This window comes from Homalodisca vitripennis, chromosome 2 (genome assembly GCF_021130785.1).
Source record: "Homalodisca vitripennis isolate AUS2020 chromosome 2, UT_GWSS_2.1, whole genome shotgun sequence".
Taxonomy (NCBI): domain Eukaryota; kingdom Metazoa; phylum Arthropoda; class Insecta; order Hemiptera; family Cicadellidae; genus Homalodisca; species Homalodisca vitripennis.
The window spans coordinates 164,683,477-164,704,625 of record NC_060208.1 but is presented as its reverse complement, the minus strand read 5'-3'; the positions used below and the strand labels follow the sequence as shown (position 1 = coordinate 164,704,625).

General features: G+C 31.6%; 1 protein-coding gene across 7 annotated transcripts in view; it reads left to right on the top strand.

Annotated features, from left to right (window-relative positions):
• LOC124354982 (adipokinetic hormone/corazonin-related peptide receptor variant I-like) overlaps positions 1–21,149 on the top strand; it is a 209,146-nt gene that overhangs the window by 127,705 nt on the left and 60,292 nt on the right. The gene's annotated exons all lie outside the window — the stretch shown is intronic.

Genomic DNA, 21,149 nt, shown 5'->3' with positions numbered 1-21,149 from the left:
ACTAAGGTTACTACTTGGTTGAACGTTATTTGTATAACATTTCCTTTATCTTATATAACACATTTAACAACATTGTCACACTTTTTCCAATAATCGATTCAAATGTTAAACCAAATTACAGATTATTATTCTTAAATCTAGGTCTTTATTAACACGTTACCATTAAGATTCAACAGATTTATGACAACATGTTGGTAATGTTAGGCCTTAACTAGTTCCTTTTTTTGTCTGTGTAGTCTCGATTTCCTAACCCTCCATGATTACCTTTAGGCATTGAAACCCTTTACAGAAGGACAGTGGTTGCTCTCACCAGAATTTCACCTTTGGTTACTCTGTTAAAAATGATTTTTAGCTATTTCTTAACTACCTGGAAAACATTAATTTCATATTTTTCTCGCTCCAAACTTTAAATAATTAACAGTATATGTATGAAAGATCACAATGCTATAATCGAGTTTTAAGTAATTAGTCATCACTTAAAGCTCTAGCCTAAGAAAGAGAAGTAAAAGCATCCATTACAAAACTAACAACTAAGCCTTTCTGGACTCATCTAAACTTTTGAAAACGTAAATACGATTAATGAAATTAAGTCCTAATTTTGTTTTCTTCTCAAGGTATTGCCCTATAACAAGTTAAAAAATCAAGTATCACTTGAAAGATTATGCATTGTCACCGGAAACTAAAACATTACCGTAATAATTCATTCTTTCCGTACACAATTAATTCTTCTTTTTTGTCTCTTCTAATTCTCAGTATTATTTCTAATTACACCTTGGTAGTAACCAATGTTAAACACATACAATTACCTATTATGAAGTATCGCACATATCGGTATACTAAATCAATCACCAATATCTACAAGGCTGATTCAGAGACTATGGTCTAGTTTAACTTATCTTAACTCTGCCCATATTAGCACGAGCTACCATCTTAGTAATTATCAACTTAGATCCAACAACGCTTACACAAAAACACAATATCGGATTCCTTAAAGTGAAAGATGGATAGTTACATTTATGCGGGAAGTAACAGCTGTCATGGAAGGAAATCTCTATCTATAAAACACGTTCTGTGTGGTTTCTGATAAATAACTCACTCAGACGTACATTACGAGTACATTTCGTTGAAAAAAGGGCGAGGAAATAAATATAAATAATGTACGAGTATACGTGTAAGTAGAACATTTGTCTAAAAATAAATAAAGAGTTGAAAGTGAGAACAGAATCTTAAGAGCAGTAACCAACTATAACTAAAAAATGTTCAAAAAAAATATTTTAATAATAATGCAGTTCTCATACAGCGTAAAAAAATCAAGTATTACAACGTGAACTGTCACGAAAAATAGTATTACTCAAACGAAACACAGGCGAAACAGGCGAATCAGAAACAGAAAATAATTATGTAGAAATAAAATAGCGGTTTTCCAGACTTAATAGTTTGTTCCTTAAATTGTAATTTTGAGTCAGAGACTATGTCATAAACGTTCGAGCAGACAAGGCCGGCAGCTAAGCCCTACCACATGGCCGGTAAGATAACAAACTGATGAGCGCTGCGCTTTGCCATGCCATGCTGCGCACAGACGACCTTGGGATCATCGTACGCTTACATTCCGGTCGCGATACATCACGAGTTCTATTGGTGCTTTTCAAGTTGGCAACTAAATCTAAACCTTCACAATCGCTTTTTGGATGATAATGATGCGCAAGTAAATATTTTAAATTATTAAATCATATTTATTAGTTCATATATAAGTATTTACAAAGAACAGGTTAATGTACGCAATGACGTGGTATAAACCAAACTAGTTTTATAATTGTATGTAATGGTTAAAGAAATATTATTATAATTTAAATTTCAAATTTTTACATATCAAGCTTGTAATCCCAAATTATGGTCTTAAATTATTCTGATATTAGAATGCAATCTAAATGGTGGCACACGAGGTATAACTGCCCTTCTCAAATTTTATTGATTTTTACTGAAATATTGCATTTCGTCTTGTTTCAGGAGTTATTGTTGTAGCTTTTAGAGAGCTGGAGTGACCAAATGAATATATGTATCATTTATATCCATCATAAATCTAAAATTATGCTAACTACGTAACATTATTTAAATTATGGTCACCCGTAAGAATTAACCAAATCTCAATGCAAAGTTAAATATGTGTAATTCAACGGCTTGTCTGTTTGTGAAATGTGGTGTGCTAACTGCAGGGCATTGTTGGTAGCTATCATAGTATCCTCTTCTAACCGAAGCTATTATTGAACATTATTTACAAGTGATACAAACAAAAAACTGTTTTGAAACACGTATTACTGCTAGATGAGATTATGCTTTTTTCACCTGACAACCTATTACAAGTGGCTGGTTGTTTGTCGGGACAAAAATGGTTTTCTTTTTAAAAGTTTTTGAAATCTTCCATCCAATTTGCAATCCTTGCTTTTTACTAATCTACGACGTACGTATTTCCATATCCTAGTTGTTCCGGGCTTGGAATCTTATTTTATACCTGGTGATGATGCATTTTGTTAATAATCAAAGATTGCGTAGAACGATGCAAGAGGTTCAGCCATTCCAGGTCAGATTTTTTTTTTATTAGTTATATTTTATATATAAATATATGATATAACTAATATTATATTATCTGCCCAAACCATTCTAGAAGCCGAGAGGCAATTTACATTGTTCAAGTGCACAGCCTGGCATTTCTTGAAATCAATTAAGGAATATTTTGTAAAACTTATCGTCAGACATGCTAATTTTGGTGGAGGTTGAAATGTGCGTGTGAGATAAAATATGAAACAATATTTTTTCTTAAGTAATATTTTTCTCACCAGCAATATCCCTGTTTGACAACTAAATAAAGAGACCGACGGTCTGCAGCTGACGCAGATTTACCAATGATTGTTTACATCATACTTTTCAACGCGTTCAGAACTTTCAACAGGTGTGACGAAACACCTCTTTTAGTTCAAATGCTATGAGTAACTCAAATTACTTTTTATCTGAATTCCATCTCTGAGTAATGTTACTTTAGGCCTACATCTGGCGAAACTATTATATACGAAATTTAGTATTATGCCTATTAGTGTAGTCAACGTTCCCGTATATTTATCCCCTACAGGACTAAGTTTCATAAAAATTTGGATTTATGTTGTACTTGTCCTCTATTTTAAAGTCTACCCTGTGCCAGGGGTGAGCAATTTTTCATTAAAAATAAGTGCGGAAATCTATAAATTAATTAATTCTAAGTAACTTTTGTTGTATACAGTTTTTTTTCTGGAATTAAATACCTTTTTACTTATTCGCGAATGAAATTTGTTCGGTTTTTCGCAAATAACTGGAAAAATTTGCATTTAATTATGCAGATCCAATAAAACGGAGTTATTGCTTGTTAAGAGTTAATTGGTGTTGTCAAACGCCAAAATGGAAAGTATCTACGTATAGTAACCAAAGATAAATGCATTTTTGTGTAAAACTCATAGAATGTATGCTAAAGCCTTATAAAACAAACATTTATTTTTATCCTTTATGAAATAAATATGATTTTATGTAAACTGAACTTAAAAACTAGGTAAAATACGTCCCAGACCTGTAATACCACCCATATCAAAGATTGCAGAAACATATACAAAATTTGGTTTCGAAAAACCTGCTTTGTTTGGATTTGAAGTAAATTAATTTTTTTTAATGATTAATAAGCACGCAAACTTGTAGTCAAAAGTTGTAGAGAATATTATTCTGAAGAGAGGATGTAAAATAGGGCAATAATAAAAGAAACACGAACATGAAGAAAATCATATAATTGATTATGCTGCTGAATTAATACGCCTAAAAATTAGAACATTTGTACGTCATACACACGAATATCCTGCCAGTGATAAGATATTATCAGATGTGAATCAAAATATTCCACCACTACTACTTCCGTTCTTGAAATTATACTTAAAAAGAGAAAAGCGTTTTATATGAAAAAAATGTATTAATAAATATAGTTCCACCACACGTGCCATTATGCTCCCTGATTAAAACGCTTTATTTCTCCACTTTAATTTGCTGTAGGCATAAAATTTTACTGCCAATTTGGGTCTAGAAAGATGATCTATTTATTTTCCAACTCGGATTTTCTTATAGCTATAATGAAGTGAAACTGTATGAAACTTGTGCTGCCCTGCAAACAAATATATCTCTTATAGAGCCTTTTAGACAGATTGTATAGGATAATAGTGATTTTAATATCCTTGCAATAAACGATTGAAGAATATGCCATTATCTAGGATCAGTTGAGATTATTTTTCCGGCTATAAGTATACAGGCAAGATTGCTAACAAAACGTATAAAATATGGAGAGATCCCAAAAGCTTCAGACTTTGGTTGAACAACATAAAATTAATATAAAGTTGTACTCCAAAAAAGCAGGAAATGGTTTTAAAAATATACAATTTAAAGATTTAGATAAAAACCTTTCATTTGACCAAACGGTTGTCGATAAGCTTAATATTTTATAGATGTACATGAAGTATGTAAGAGATGATTTTATCGGTTCGAATGGACTTATGTCGATGATAACAGGTTCTCAAATTACCTATGCAGTACCAGCAATAATTTTTTACCGTTTATAAATGGATCTCCTAGTGAATACAGTACCTTATACACAGCTCTGAAATATACTTCTGATATAGTTTCGAATAAAGCATGAAAACATGTTATTTTTCTATTAGTTTATTAAAGAAAACTCACAATTCTCAAATAATTTCTATATTTTAACACGAGGCCTTTCGACATCGAAGATGCCATCATCAGGTATGAATCAACAAATTAAAACAAATATCAGCTGAGTAAAACTTATTAAAAAATTTATATGGTTAAAAGTATAATAAAATAAATATTAGTATATGTATAAGAGTTTTGGTCAAAAACAAAATATTTCCAAAATTTATAAAGATAAATTTTATAATAATAAACATACCAATCAAAAATTCAGTCACTAATCAAGTAATTGTTAACGCCAAAGTAAATTGGTCAAATCTTGAAATTAAGTTTTTACATTCAAAACGAGCCAATTTAGAACTCCAAGCCTATAAACAACATTTGCTAATTGTTAAAAACTTAATTCATATTCAGCATAAAAGTTTTGAAATTCCATATACACATATTCTTAAAGTTATTGATTTTAAACATGAACATAAATTTTCTAATCTTACAAAAAAGTTCAAAAACCTTTAAGAAAATAAAAAGAGTCAACTGAATGCGTTCATCATAATGCATATTCAGAAAAGATTCTAGTTCAAAACTTATCATCTGAGGCATTCACAAATGATGAAATGAAACTTATAGAAAAGGGGTTTAAATACAACCTGCCATCTAAAATCTACAAAGAGGATTTTTTTTATTGTTGAAACCAGTATAAAATATCGAAACAATGACGATAGAAGTGAAATTAGATCAGAACTCTCCCAAATTCATACATTTTCCAAGATTCGTAATGAGGAAAAAAGACGAACTTTGAACATAAAATAATTCCATCTCAAAGCTGACAAAAGTACAAAAGTAATACTGTAGTAATTATGAATAAAACAGATTATTACAGTAGAGTTCAAGATATGCTTTCAGAAGGTCATACGTTAAAACCACTAAAAATCATCTGAATAAATTCGTTGAATTGATGGTTACTACTTTAAAAGAATGCAATTTGCTTATGAACAAAGTATTATGCATAAAACTAACAGTTTCAAATCCATGTTTACCACGTTTATATTGCTTACCTAAGATCCATAAGCCAGGGAACAAAATGAGACCAATTGCCATTTTTAGATGTATTCGTGAAAAGGAATGATGGCGACATAGAGTATGAAATTTACAGAAAACCTACTTGCAATATCAGATACATACCACACGATTCAAACCATCCACCCTCCCAAAAAGAGCTGCTTTCCACACAATTGTTAATAGATTACTTACAACACCTTTAAAACACGATGAGTACATAAAAGAAATAAGAAACATAAAAAGTATAGCAGCTTTCAATGGATACTCAACTAAATTAATTGACAGTTTATTAAAAAAACAAAAGAAGAATTTATCAAAAATATCAAGAAATACTTTAAAAAGTGAACAAAAAGAAAAACGAAACTGGCAATGCATGAGTTATGGTCCATTTTATAAATAAATTTAAAAAGTATTTTGAAAACACCTTGACATGAACACAACATTTTGCACACCAAATAAAATAAATAACCTAATTGGAAATCCAAAAGATGAAATTTTAGATGAACATAAAAGTGGTATTTACAAAATTAACTGTAAGGATTGTGATAAGATTTATATTGGCCAGACAAAAGAACCATTAAAAAAGATATAAGGAACACGAAAGATATTATAAATGCAGAAAAACTGAAAAATCACCTATTGCCAAACATGCATTTAAAACAAACCACACATTTAAAAACTTTACATTATTAAAACAAGTTCATAAAGAAGAAGAACTCGACGCATATGAAACATTATACATAACCAAACATAAAGATAAAATATTAAACAATGGTTTTTGACCGATTCAAAATTTACCATTCCTTTAAAATATAACTAAATTATTTTTTTTACCAAAACTTTTATACATGTCATAATACTAATATTTATTTTATTTTACTTTTAACCATATAAATTTTGTATTAAGGTTTACTCAGCTGATATTTATTTTAAATTGTTGATTCACACCTGATGATGGCATCTTCGATGTCGAAAGGCATCGAGTTAAAATAAAGAAATTATTTGAGAACTGGGAGTTTTCTGTAATAAACTAATAGAAAATTTATATTTCCAATAAGAAGAGCTCCTCCTCCTTCAATGCATAATTAGGTTTGACCAGCCATTATACATAAAGGCCTACGATATTATTGTAGCATTGAATTAGTAGTGAAGTTGGTATTTTCGTCCGTCTTAGATGTCTTTCACCTTTTGATATCTTTCATGGACTGCTTTGGTTACGTCATGGGAGGAAGTAGGAAATATTTTTTATAGCATGTGCATCAGGATCAGTAGATAAAATTTTAGATGGAAATTCTTATGCCCGTGCAGTACGAGCTAATTCTTCGATAGGCACTCTCTTTGCTGATAATGCAAGAATTAAAAACAGAAAACTTTGAATTACAAAAAATTCTGCAAAATGAAGAACTTTTAATTTTTGATATGGAAAATGGCAGGATTCACAATAATGATCATTTGCCAGTCCAAACTTAATGACATCGAAACAAGAGGAAAAACTTGCAAGTTATGCATTTTATGTTTTATAATATTTTTTCTTATAAAACATATTTTAGCAGCTGAGTGTGGTTGCCTGAGGGTAGGTACGGTTATTCTGCAATTCAGCATGTATAACATATAATGGAGATAACTACCACAACACAGTTCCAATTATGGACCAAGAGGAAGGCGAGGTAGAAGATGGAGATAAGCTGGAGAGAAATAAAGTCGAAGAGGAAGACGAGAGTAAGGAGGAATATTAATTATTTATATTTACTTGTTCTAGTAATTTAATTATTTTTATTTAATTTTTATAACAATAACAGTTGTTAAAACTTTTTAAATACTTTTAAAGACGATTTAAATCGATCAAAAATGTAAATCTAGAACTAAAATAGGAGTAGTTTTCACCCCCAAAAATTAAAGAGCAAACCCGGATAAAGAGTTAGCTTTAAAGTAGAGAGTGAGTAAACCTAGAAAACTAAACTTCTTGATAAACTTTCATACAATTTGGTTTCCCGGTTACTTAATAACAAATTTTGATATCACTTTTTAATGGTTACTATTATAAGGATGGTTTTAGAGGACGAAACTGTTTAATATATCATAAAATGTCTATCGACGTTAATTTAACGTTTTTAAGATGATTGCACGCTCGAAACTAATATTTTATGAATTTTTCGAATGGTGGTAGTTTTCACCCTTAATAAATAAAAATAGACCCACGGCACAGGATTAAATTTTAAGTAAAGGTAATAATCTTGTCGTCTCAAATTTAACATATTTAACAGCATATTTTTCCAGCATATCAGTATTTTATAAAGTAGCACTATTTAATTTACACATGAAATTTTAAATGTATAACATGAGGAGAAAGACATCTACAAATGATAGATCATACATTAAACTTTATTTAATAAACAGTTTCCACCTATTTGATGTGGTTCAATCATACTAAATTTGAGACATAAAGAAAACAGTAATCGTAATAGTAGTTGTTGCATAGTTCATAGTGGTATGCAAAGGACAACAAATAATTATATGAATTGAATTTTTCTAATTGAGTTTTAATATTCCAATATAGAAGTTTGGAGGTTGTTTAAATGTCCCTAACAATTACATATTTTACTCACAAAAAGTAAGGGAACTGTGTGTTGGGGAAGAAAATAATGATATACAGGGTTCACTCGTCTCGTATACGAGGACTGATAAGGAAAACTACCTCATCCACATCCAAATAGCTTGTGTGATTATCCTGTACCTACAATCTCATATATTCATCTCATATCTCTCTCAAAGTACCAAAATGATGATCACTGTAATCAGCAGAGACGTAAGAAACAACTTACGAAGTAATCACTTGTTTAGACAACCAGATTTCTCGCGTAGTGATCATATTATAGACAAAAGCACGACTTTATATCGTTCAATAGAGTGTGTTTGAGACATACCCGACCTCCAATGTCTGCTTATCCAAAATACAATTCTTCTTTTGTGACGTTAAATCTATACTCAAAACAGGGACTGTCATTTTAGTGTTAATAAACAAGTGTTGTTATGCAAATAAGGTTTGCTGCGCCCCCATCAGCGATGAAGAAAATCAACTTTGTTAATTGAATCGTGGCAAGACATATGATTTTTAACGGTTTGTTTTCTTTGCAGTGAACAATCGTGTTGAAGGACAAATTTTGAAAACTATTTCATTTTAGCCCACGGACTGTATTTAAAGGAAAGAATCCAAACTGTTGAACGAGTGACGTTTTGATTTTACCCAATTTTAAAAACATCAGTCAAATTGTAAACTATGCTGATCCAGTATTTGTGAAAAAAGTACGTATTAAAAGGTATTTTACAATGTAAATGGGCGATTACATTGTAAAATATCCTCTATGAAACAAAATATTTATTTATAACAGAACAACGATCCCCGTAAAATTACAAGCAGTTTTTTTCTTGTTTATTGTACATACACGATTCTACGTAGATTATGAATTCATATGTGTAACATTGTACAATAGGGGCAAAATCATCCGAAATGGGGTTATTTAAAGTTATTTGGATTAAAAGTTAAGCAGTTATTCGGAAATACGTTATAATTAATTTTATTCGTAGTTTAATCGTTATTGTTATAAACCATTTTTAAACAGGAAATTTAATTAAAACTTTTCATGAATTGTTTTACATTAATATACACAAACATTATTCTGTACTACACCAGAATGAAGGTGGTGAGTATTAGTTCATTGTTTGTCGTAGTGAAATGATCATTAAAAAATGACTATCTAGAAATTAACATATTTATCGTAAACATAATACTCTTAAATATTTTTCATATAATCTCCATTAAAAAGATGTATATCAAATGTTTTCAAAAATAGTATTAGAACAAGTCCTAACTACAATAAAAACTATATTTCTTACATATTATGATCTGAAAAAACCAAATTGTGATTGAAGAATGGACACCATGTATACTATAAGTTTTCCTTTAGGAGGTGATTTTAACCTTTATAAAGTTATAAATAAGGAACGCCGTCTCTCGCTGTCGGCGATTAGTCAATACTAATTGCTATTCATTTTAGTGTACATTGGCCTTATTTAACATTATCCGAAATAAGCTTGGTCACATCAACTTTGGACAATCGTTTTTCTAGTCTAATAACATAAAATTAAATCCTAAGACTATTTATACTATCATCAGTTATCTATGGTTTTGAAATGAATTAAACTCAGATTTTTTTGTGAAAGCTTTTATAAAGTAATATGATAGAGCTATGTGATCATTTATCATAATAAACTATATTTAACATTCACTATCCAATCGTCATATTCGCTCCGTCACAAGTTTATATGATTAATCGATTAGAATGAAGGTTAGAATGTTAAACGTTGCTTAGCCGAGCGACAGAGAGCTGAGAACTTCCTGACTCTTGGATTCTGTTACCATGACGCCCTTCGCTTTACCCAGACCCTTTGACACCCTAGACGGTCTTCCCTCACTCACATCAGTCTTAGTCGTTGGTACCTGAGTAGCTCGTGTTTGCTTTACTGCTGTCGATATTGATTACATAAATTATTTACTTGGCGCATTTTAATTTGCTGCTTCTATTTTTGTATATTTTTCTTGGCGGTGACAACGAGGAACATTCAACTATGACAATATCAATCCTAAAGTAGATTACAAGGGTTCGATGTACATACTTGTTGGCCCTATCAGGATTTCTAAGGCGTGTGAGCACTTTATATATCAGGACAGCGAGGTAAACTCAAATAACGGCGTCTTAGATATAATTAATTCGAACAGAAGCGATTCCAGACTCACGAAATCTGGAATAACAGCTTGTTGTTATTTCCCTTGATCTCTGATCCTCTGAACCTACATCCGTTGTTTGCTGGTGACGTGTGTCACCGATCGGTTTGGTGTCACAAGTATCTCTGCTGTACACCTCGCTGTTGTTCTTCGTAAGGTGGTTTGTGAACAAGGTAGGGAGGAGTACGCAACATCACGTGCCGCTGAATAGGCTCCGCTGAGGTTACAAGGAACGCTTCTGTCCTGCACCTCATTTCATTTTCAAAACTCATTTCTATTGCAGCTTTTTTTTAAATGTTACTCAATGTAAAGATGTAAACAATGTTAAGATATGAGGTAACGGTCAGCCAAATCTCAAGGAGTGACATGTACCATCATTCACTCAGTGTTTCCTATATATAAAAGAAACTTTCATGAAAAATCAGTCATTTTGTGAAATATCGTGTGGTTATACAGACAGACCGAACTATAAGGAGATGAAAGTTGACCAGCCCCTCGTGTGGTAGGGGCTATTTTATACTGAGTTCAAAGTGTAATCTTACACTAGCTAATATAAACTGCTGTTACAGTAGTCGAGTTCAATTTTCAAGACAAAATAGTTTAAATATTTATTCAGTTGCATTGTATTGTGTTTTCTAAACATGTATTTAAACTCAGATCAAAGTTTTAGGTTTTAGAAATATTTTAAAATTGTTTCAATAAAAAGGCTAACTTAAATTAAATTAACAAATATATATATATATATATATATATATATATATATATATATATATATATATATATTTACAACGCCATTGAATGTGTTATGTCTTAAAAGAATTATTTATATTTAGGAAGGTAACACTTTCATGGCATAGCTATTGCTTTATGATAAAATAAAAACATTAACATTGAACTTTAGTGAAAGGTATTCTTTTAGTTATTCTAGTATTTTACTGATTTTGTTTTAAAAATAACCTAAATTTCTAATTTCTCTGCACGTTTTATTTATAAGAAAAAATAATGTTTTTTTATTTTGGCTTCAAAAGAACATGTTGAAACATTTTTTCATTTGCGGCCTCCTGCGTTGTGTAAATTGTACGACAAATCGTGCAGTACTTACTGTAATAAGTTTTATTTACAAGGTTTTACAGGTAGATAATTTAAATTATTATATCCTGATAGTTACTTAGTGTGACTAATCGTTAGATTATTTCTATTGAAATCAAGTTAAATTACAAATAACTAAATACTAAGCGTAAGTGAATTGCCTTAAGCGACCTCTCGCGTACAGGAAGTAGATGTGTTACGTATTCAAATACATGTTTAACGTAATTGTTTAGCGTTGCTGTAAAAAATTAGCATTGAAGTAAAAGTTACTTAGCTTAAAAAATATTCTTTTAGTTATCTAGTAAAACTTTAAAACATGAGTGGCGTGCAAAGGATCCATCTGTCATCGGATTTTCCTATACCTAACATAGGATATTCTGGCAGGTATGAATAAACCAGAATTGTCATATATATTGAAATATATTGCTATATCACTAGTAAAATTTAGGATAGTTAAAAATATGATTATCAAAAGTCGGAAGCGGTCGCTAAGTAAGCAATTACCCTCCACGTGGTTACTAGGGAAGTAAGCTAACCATTATGGGTGCATCTTCCAATCAGCTAAGATAAAGAAGATGAGTAAATATCAGTCTAAAATTGTTTTGTAAAATTAAATCTACAAAGTATAGTTAAAATATTAATTTGCTGTTTAATTTCTACCAGGGTTAAGCTTAACAAGTGTTTTAGTTTTATTTGGAGGATAAAAATATATGTTATAAAAAATTTTAATTAGAACGTTAAGTTGGTCAAGGGGGTAAATTTAATAGATTGCTTCACGAATTAACTTATCAGGGATTAAGTTGACGATAATGATGTTTATTTTTAAGTTGACAGGAGTATTATGATGTTTAGTACGACAGATTGATCACACTACTATTTAGCTAAATAAATAGTTATCAAATTCTATCTAAAACGCATCGTATTTTCCATTAATTATTTGTAGTAAAAAATGTTTAAAGCTTCCATTTGACTGCAGTAGTGACTGTAAATAATAAGTTCTCAAACTCTCAACCTTTGGAATGTTTTTATTCATAAGTGAATATAATTTAATATACATTTTTATCTGATACCAAACTTTACATTCTGTTTAAACTATATATCACACCCAAAGAAAGGGGATATGAGGTCATATTACCCGCAGCTGGGGATTCAATGAAAGGCACTTTTATCTCGTCTAGACTATGTAACTAAGCAATTCAATTACATTAATCTTGAGGAGAGGAGTTTCTCTTATATTGTTCCACATTCTGCAGCGGTTACAACCACCAACGAGACTTCGTTGTGTTTTATTTGATATTCCCAATCTGAAGCTTTCCTCGTTTGTGTTAAAAACACAAGAGAAATTATCCATTGATCTAAATTATGATATAGTAAAAATTGAAAATTATATAAACTCCCAAACATTACCAAACATCTGAATAACATATATATATATATATACATATATGGTGTAAATGAAAAATATTAGAACCAATCTTCTGCACACCAGTAAAATCTACAGAGTGGAGGCCGATCTGCTGGGCATACTGGGAGGCATTCATAAATAGGCTTCCACGCTTTCAACATACTCACGGAAACACGGAAACATATATGAATAACATCTGAATAAACTGAAAGTAAGTATAACAATATACTTTGAACTGAGCACAAACCAGCTCATATCATAAGAGGGGCCAAAAAATTTCATTTATGTCTATCTGTACGCACGATATCTAATAAACTCACCCATAAACTTGAAATTTCCTACGAATCTTCACTTCTATTTTGGTAACAGTGAGTTGGATGATGCTACATTTTACTCCATGGGGTTTGGCTAAGCATTAGCATCTCATGGATAACCATAATTGTAACGAGGAAATAGCGGAAAGAAACTGAGTACAAAAGTATGAAATTTTAACATGTGATATACTAAAACACGTAGCCTAACTACTCACTCTGTAGTGACGTGGTGTCATATAGTAAACATTAATTGGTGAGAGATACCACAATTTTTCTACACGTAAAGAACGATTTTTCTAAAATAGAATTAAATATAGACTAAAACCTTAGCGAAGTCTGCTACTCGAAACATGGTGTATTGTACTTCTACATTGTTTACTATATCACAAGAAACATTGAACGTGAATAAACCACCATTATAAAAAGAACAACAAATAGGTACACAGTAGACGCACTTGTGACAACAGATCGTGCAGTAATACATACCACGCGCATAGCACACAACGGATATGTTTGATTATGGTTCTGTAGAACAAATATGGAAGACGAACGTGTGTGGAGCGAGACATATCGCTTCTACCCCTAAATCTGCCATGGAATCTAAGTCGTCTATAAATACTGTCTAGCCAACCGTAATAAGCATAGAGCGCCCTGATATCCAGAAGGCTTTTAAAATTGAAAACCTTTCTAAGAGACACATTGTTAAATTTCGGTCATAATTGTTCCCGGAAGATTATATTATTCTTTAGGAAAGAGCTGAAGTAAGACGATCAGTATCATGACCGGGAAAGAAGCTCTCCTCAACTATTAATGATGCTCCCCATTAAACGGAATGAACTACTGTTGAGAACACACCAGTACCCTCACATTCAGCCATAATGTCGCCTTAATCTACACCTTCACCGTACATTCCTTAACCCGAAGCTCAAATCTTCAGTGAATTTTAAACCAATCAAGACGTTCTCCGCGTCCAAACTGAGAATATAGTCCCTTTATCTCAATAAACGTCCTCAAAACTTAAAAGCTCAGAGATGTGCATGTGATTTGGGATTATCATTTTAGTTATTACATTCAGAAGTATTAAAAATAGTGCTACTAGTAAATTTTCTCTAGGAAAAATCTTATATTTTTATGCTACGTATGTGTACGTTTTTCAGTTATTTACTTTTATGTTGAGTGTAATAATGCATAATCTGCGTGTAAGATAACGGAATACTCCGCGTGTTTCGACCCTGGTGTGGAAAACATGTTGTTTTAGGGCATATAATGGGATTGTGTGTGGTATATAGGCCAACCTAATCATACAGATGTTACATACAGATGTTTTTCACCTCTTTTCATGCCTTATTTGTGGATGTAACGGTTGAAGTCAAATCAGTAATTTGCCTTAGAGACTTTAACATGGGTATTTGTTTAAAAAATTTTATAAAGCATAATATTTACGCCGATTATTGATAAAAATGAACGAAATTCATTTGGTAAAGAAAATATATAAAAACTTATTATATACTCATTTATTTCATGGTGAATTTAATGGGGTCTTACTTAAGTGTCAGATTTTAAGTCACTACGATGGGTATATACGTCTGGTCAGGTAAATGTGTGTATAAATATACGAGTTAATCATGTGTTCCTGAGGCTAGCTGGCTGTACAATTTGTACATGGCAGTTTTGAAGAACTCCTCTGCCTATCTGAATGCAGATTATTCTCAACTGCACATTTCCTAAAAACCCGACAACAACCATTGGTCAAATGGATCTTGCCATAGAATAAGTTTCTAGACGGTCAATGGTTAATAGGCTCAAACTCAATGTTAATAAGTGTACCGTTTTATATATTTTATCTCCATTTTTAGTATGGTCACTTAGGGAGAGTTGCGTTCGAATAGATTTTGGAGGTGTTTGGCGACTCCCGGTTTTGTACTACATAGTAGCCTAACTTTCTCCAACCATGTCACTCGCGCTACTCAGGGAGTTGTGGGCAGGCTGAGGGGGCTATGCATGTTCAAGAATATGCTAGCAGAGACCTTAAAGCACCAACTAATACAATAAGTAACTTTGGCTGGGTTTATTATTGTTAACCAGCATATGGCAACAGTATAGCATAACATAATATTGCAGTGAGATTCATTTTCAATATTAGCCTATTCTAGTCTATATTTATCTATCGGAATGCCCTTAACATTCTGCCATCGGATGGAGACCATATAGTCTTCCTTGAGGGTAAGGAACCTCAGTACTAGAATGAAAGTCTCATATACCATGAAGAGGCCGAATACCCGTCATCATCGGGGTGACTTTCTACGGTGACCCGAGACATTTTTTTTATTTTGGTCCTGTGTTGTTCATCGACTTATTGAGTGTCTTAAAGTGGGTTTATCTCCTCCAGCTTTCAAACTAAAACTGGTATTATTTTAGGATCTAATGTAGTTTAAAAATATAAAAATCTCTATTTGGTCTGGAAATTTGATGTTTTATTTAGAACTGATCTATTGTAGTTTAATAGTAGACCCGAAAGTTATTTCATAAACATAAGTTTTTATAAAAACTAATTATGTAACTGAGAAATGGTCTAAATAAAGGTATTTTAATTTATTAGTCTTGTGAGCAAAACAGTTTTACTACAACGAATGTGTTTCGAAAAAGCAATTAATGGTTGAGCGTGCAACGATACGCTCTAAAACTAATTACTAAAGTAAATACTCGTTTGGTACCTTGTCAGTATATAAAATATTATTTTGGTTCTTGGCCATACAAGTGCTCACGCATGTGAGTGTTTTATTGAAATAATGAGTGTCTGGAATATAGTATGTGACTCCATACACACGCTGAGCATCTAGTTCAATGCTACAAAGTATACTCCATGGTTCTTCTCCAGATTTCACAAGATTAGATGGACGAATCTAATAGCGATCTTAAGAGGAATGTGTTCACGATTTTAGAGTCCCATTGATTTCCGATGTCTGTATCTAGTCTGGACATTCCTAAGACACCTAAAATTACCCCATTTATAAATATAACTATTAGAAACATATACTGATTGCTCTACTTACAGTTTCATTACGTGTATGTGCTGGTGTGCCAGGAGGGTTTATTTCTTGCTGGTTTCCCGTTGAACCGACGCTGGGTACAGCAAAAACTACAGATTTGGGCAACTCCATAGATGACCCGGAGTAATAGAAAGATTCAAGATGCTGCCGTAAAAAGGGTTGACCGATTGAGCTAGTTTACTGTGGAGGATGATTTTTGGAGTACCATCATATAGTACCCTTGACGTTATTATATGCTGCCGTTGGCCTAAAACTGAGAGAGGATTCTCCACTTCCCACTTTGAGTGGAAGAGGCTGGAACAGATTTAGCCTCTCATTCTTCCAAGGTGTCAAAAATCATGCCCACTGTTATGAGATGACTCTTATCACCAACCTAACCTTTCTGAAAATCCTGTGGCCAAGGAAGCAAGCACAACGGTCCTTTGGATTAAGCGTAATGGTGATTTTTCTTAGCTTCTTGTTCGAAGTGAATACAAAATATGATGATAAGATTGTTTCACTTAATGTTAGCTACAACCAATTAAACATAGCGAGTACAGTTTGGAAATGTGAAATAAGTCCTACGAATCGATGTGAATAACTTCATAGTTTTTAAACTCTATTGTTACTTAGTTTAATAAATTTCAGATATTTCTCAGCGGCAAAATATTCACAAAGACCTATTCACTTTTTTATAATGAACTTATCTGTATTACAAATTTACTTTAGTGAGTAAATTAAAAGTGAGACCATTGGATTGTCTTCAAAATTAGTATCGTACTAGGATATGAGAATTAGTAATCAAACCCATAAAGGGTATATTGGTTAGCGTGTCATTTACTTACAGATTATTCGTGTCCAAGTATTAAAAATGTGCAAAAATATGGAAACTATCATTTGTTTATTTTACCACTTCTCCAATTTCATAAACAATTGTTATTAAAAACTGTATTATATATTAAATGACAAAGTACTTAAAGATTATGATTATGTATGTATGGTTTTCATACATGAGTCAAATGAAAATAGCCACCAATTTAGAATTATATTGTACTAGATAATAATTATCCGAATGAGGGAAGATGCGGAAGGTTAATGTTCCGGGTTTGGCCACATGGCTACTAGAGATAACAGATATTACCGACATAGAAGTTGTAAATCTACTAGCTAATCTCTTAGCTATTCTCACTGCGGCCGCATACACAGCCGGTCTGGAATTGCAAACAGGTTAGTATTGTTGATAATGTAATCTGTTAGTTTTAACGAGCTTCCCCTGAACCTTGTTTAGTTTGAAACGAATGGCACTCTCTAAATAGTTCACTTTGTCTTGGAAAATAATCAAGCTCGTAGATGTGTTAATATTAGTTGAAGCGCTAATAATAGTTGGCAAATGGAATATCTATATTTTTTTATAACAACCTAATAATATCTGTCTGCGTGTTTATGTGTGTGTGTGTGTGTGTGTGTGTGTGTGTGTGTGTGTGTGTGTGTGTGTGTGTGTGTGTGTGTGTGTGTGTGTGTGTGTGTTTGACTGAATCACTGGACCGATTGTACTGAAATATTACACGGGCATTCTTAGGATATAATGTTAAAATAGGCCTATTAGTATTTCAAATTCCTCTGGACTGCGCCCCACTGGCCTCAGAAGTTGCTAAAATCTCCATAAGAAATGAATTGCAGCTAACACATGTTATTCATTTAAAGATAATGTGAACAAGGTAATTAAGTACTCTCTTATTAAGTGTATATATATATATATATATATATATATATATATATATATATATATATATATATACATTCTGACATGGCAGCACAATTTAATGTTAAAGTGATTTAAGAATCATTTAAAATTATTTAATATTAACTGTTTTTAAAGAATATAGTGAGCTTAAAAATAACGATACCTCTTATTCAATCTTCTATGTAATCAATGTTGAGCGCAGAGTATACTCAGATAACAAAAATTGGAAGTTTCAATTTAAAAAAATTTAACTGTCAATTTTAACAAATGTATGGAATGCATGACTAGTAGTTTTACATAACAAATTGTAGCAAACTACAGACTTAAAGATTGTTACAAAACGCAAAATGTTTTGTTTGTTACCATTTCTCTGACGTACGTATTGAGCAAATATTTTCTCAATCGGCCAATCAAAGCAAACTCAACCAAGGGGTCGGAATGTAACTCATTCGAACCAGTACTGCTAATACGCGTAAAGCCGAAAATAATGTTCATTCACAATTCAAACTAACATCTGAAGCTCTTAAGCATGAAGACTAAAATAATGTGTACCTAAAATATGTATTATTCTTTTAAAAATTTACTTAGAACCTAATAATTTATTATACTATAAGTGCGTTAGCTAAAAAGCTAAGTATGTCGACTGTAGGATTCCTCCACACTGGTTCAAAATGTATATGTATTTTATAATAAATAACTTGTTCATAACTGTACAGCTTCTGCTTATGCAAGCACTCACAAAGACATAACTTTACGCTCACAACAATGATAAGTCCTTTCACTTTTTATACTATTATTTAGCACATTTGCATCAGGCATAGTAATATAATATTTATTGGGAAGCTATTATCACCCAATTATTTTGCATATTAATGTTATTTTCTAATCACTGTTTAGAAGTCTTAACAGTTATATCCTGAAATAAAGTACAACTGTATCTGCGAATTTAACTATACGACAAGTATAAATATTTTCCAGAATGTCATTAAAGTAAATTACAAGCAGCAAGGGCACGACTAAATTTTGGCACTCTTGGTGTAGTCCTTATTTAATTGTTTCTTTGCACTCTCTGTGTTTCGTGTTCAAGCACAATTCTTGTTTTTCAAATAATTTAAATAAGGACACGTCACTCAAGATTTATGAAGGGATGAGGCTAACTTGTCATGTGTATTAAAACTTTAGAAGTTCAGAAATAACCAAAAACAATATTCCTACATGCCTTGGAAAAATACTTGTAAGAGATCTGTTTTGCCCTCACGAAATCATTTATACCGTGTATATAGTTGTCACACACTCGGAGTTATAAATCTTTATAACAGGTCCTCAGAAATCATCCTGAGTACATTCAGATCAATTTGGGTAACAGTTTTGAAGTACTCCACTGTAACCAATCAGACCGAACTCTGTCATAAAGTTAACTTTTTTAAACTGCTTTAATTCAGGCGATATAACCAATTCCGTTTCAAACAGGTTGGTCTGCAAATAAGAACATATAAAGCAGGTGAAGGTAGGCGTTACATTGAATACTGCTGACCGTTGCCTGGTGACAAACACGGCAACGGAAATGTAATCATCTCTAGAGCAAGCGCAAAGGACTGAAACACAAGATACCACAGTTCAAGTGATTTTTTTAGCAAAAAATCTTTCTATAATGTGTCTATAACAATGTAATACATTAAATAGACCACTATACTTAACATCATAATGTAAATTGAATTTTCTATTACATCGGCATTAGTTTGTTATTACTAACAATATCGCAAATTTGGTACACTATGTTAACTACATTCATGAATTAATTTTCAGATTACTCTAAAAGGTAACTTATTCCTGATTCGTTCACTAAGTAATTATATTGGCATATGCCTCAACTTTCTTAAGACCTCTGCCCCTCTGGTTTTAAAAACACATTAATAACATATTATATTGAACAGAGACTGCCAGATAAACGTTTAATGCATATTCTAGACAGAAATATCTTAGAATGAACACTTAGACACAGATATGATTTGTAACAAAATTATGAACATTACTTCCTTGGTTACTTCTGGAAGAAATGTGTTTGAAGTCACGATTTTAAATAAGTATATTTTTATATTTTTTTTACTTATCTTGTAAAATGACAGTGAAATACTGCAAACAAGTTTAACATCATTTATAGCATTCAATAATTGCAAAACAAATATATCTTACTATTTTTTTGTGTTCAAATATTAGCGCCGTATAGCAGATGCAGATGATTTTAACGTTATAATATTTCTTACACATTTTCACTAAAATATTCAAATCCACATAGAATAGAGATACTTTTAGAGGTAACCTTTCTATATAGTGAAAGGGGTTTATTGTATTTAGCCCACCACCAGGTATAACAATTTTTTAACTTCCTTGATTGTATATTTATTATTTTAATTTATAACTACAGCTTAACAATTTACAAATGTTTCTGTAAAACGAAATTGTTCGCGAGTTTTCCAGTAGATCAATCTCATAAGATCGGTATGAAACATTTCTTTCAAACCAATCTTAATGGTACTTTCATTCAAATACTTTAAATTGTTATTTTTATTACACATAAATTATATAATTTGTTAAGCAGTTGATTTTCATGGAACATTTTCCCCGTAAATACGTTATTATATTAGAGTTAAAATTACCTAACATAATTACTTAATCTCCAAAATGATTCAAACGTTTGCAATCCATAGGTTTTAAATGCAGTATAAAAACACCATTTTAGAACCTAATGCCATAATATTAACCAGACAAAGAGTGAACTTTCTAGGGATTCCTCTCAAATGGTTTAATTAATATTGTAAATTATTATTATTATTAATAATTAAAACTACTGACGTTACTTTGTGATATCCTTGTAAATATCAACAGCAGCAATTACATCCAACAGTTATATTTCATGAAAAATTAACCCTAATGTAACTTTCAACTGTTTATAAAACAAATATCTGCCAGTGACAGTTTATAAAGTGTGAGTTAGTCATGTCACATTTGAGAGGTG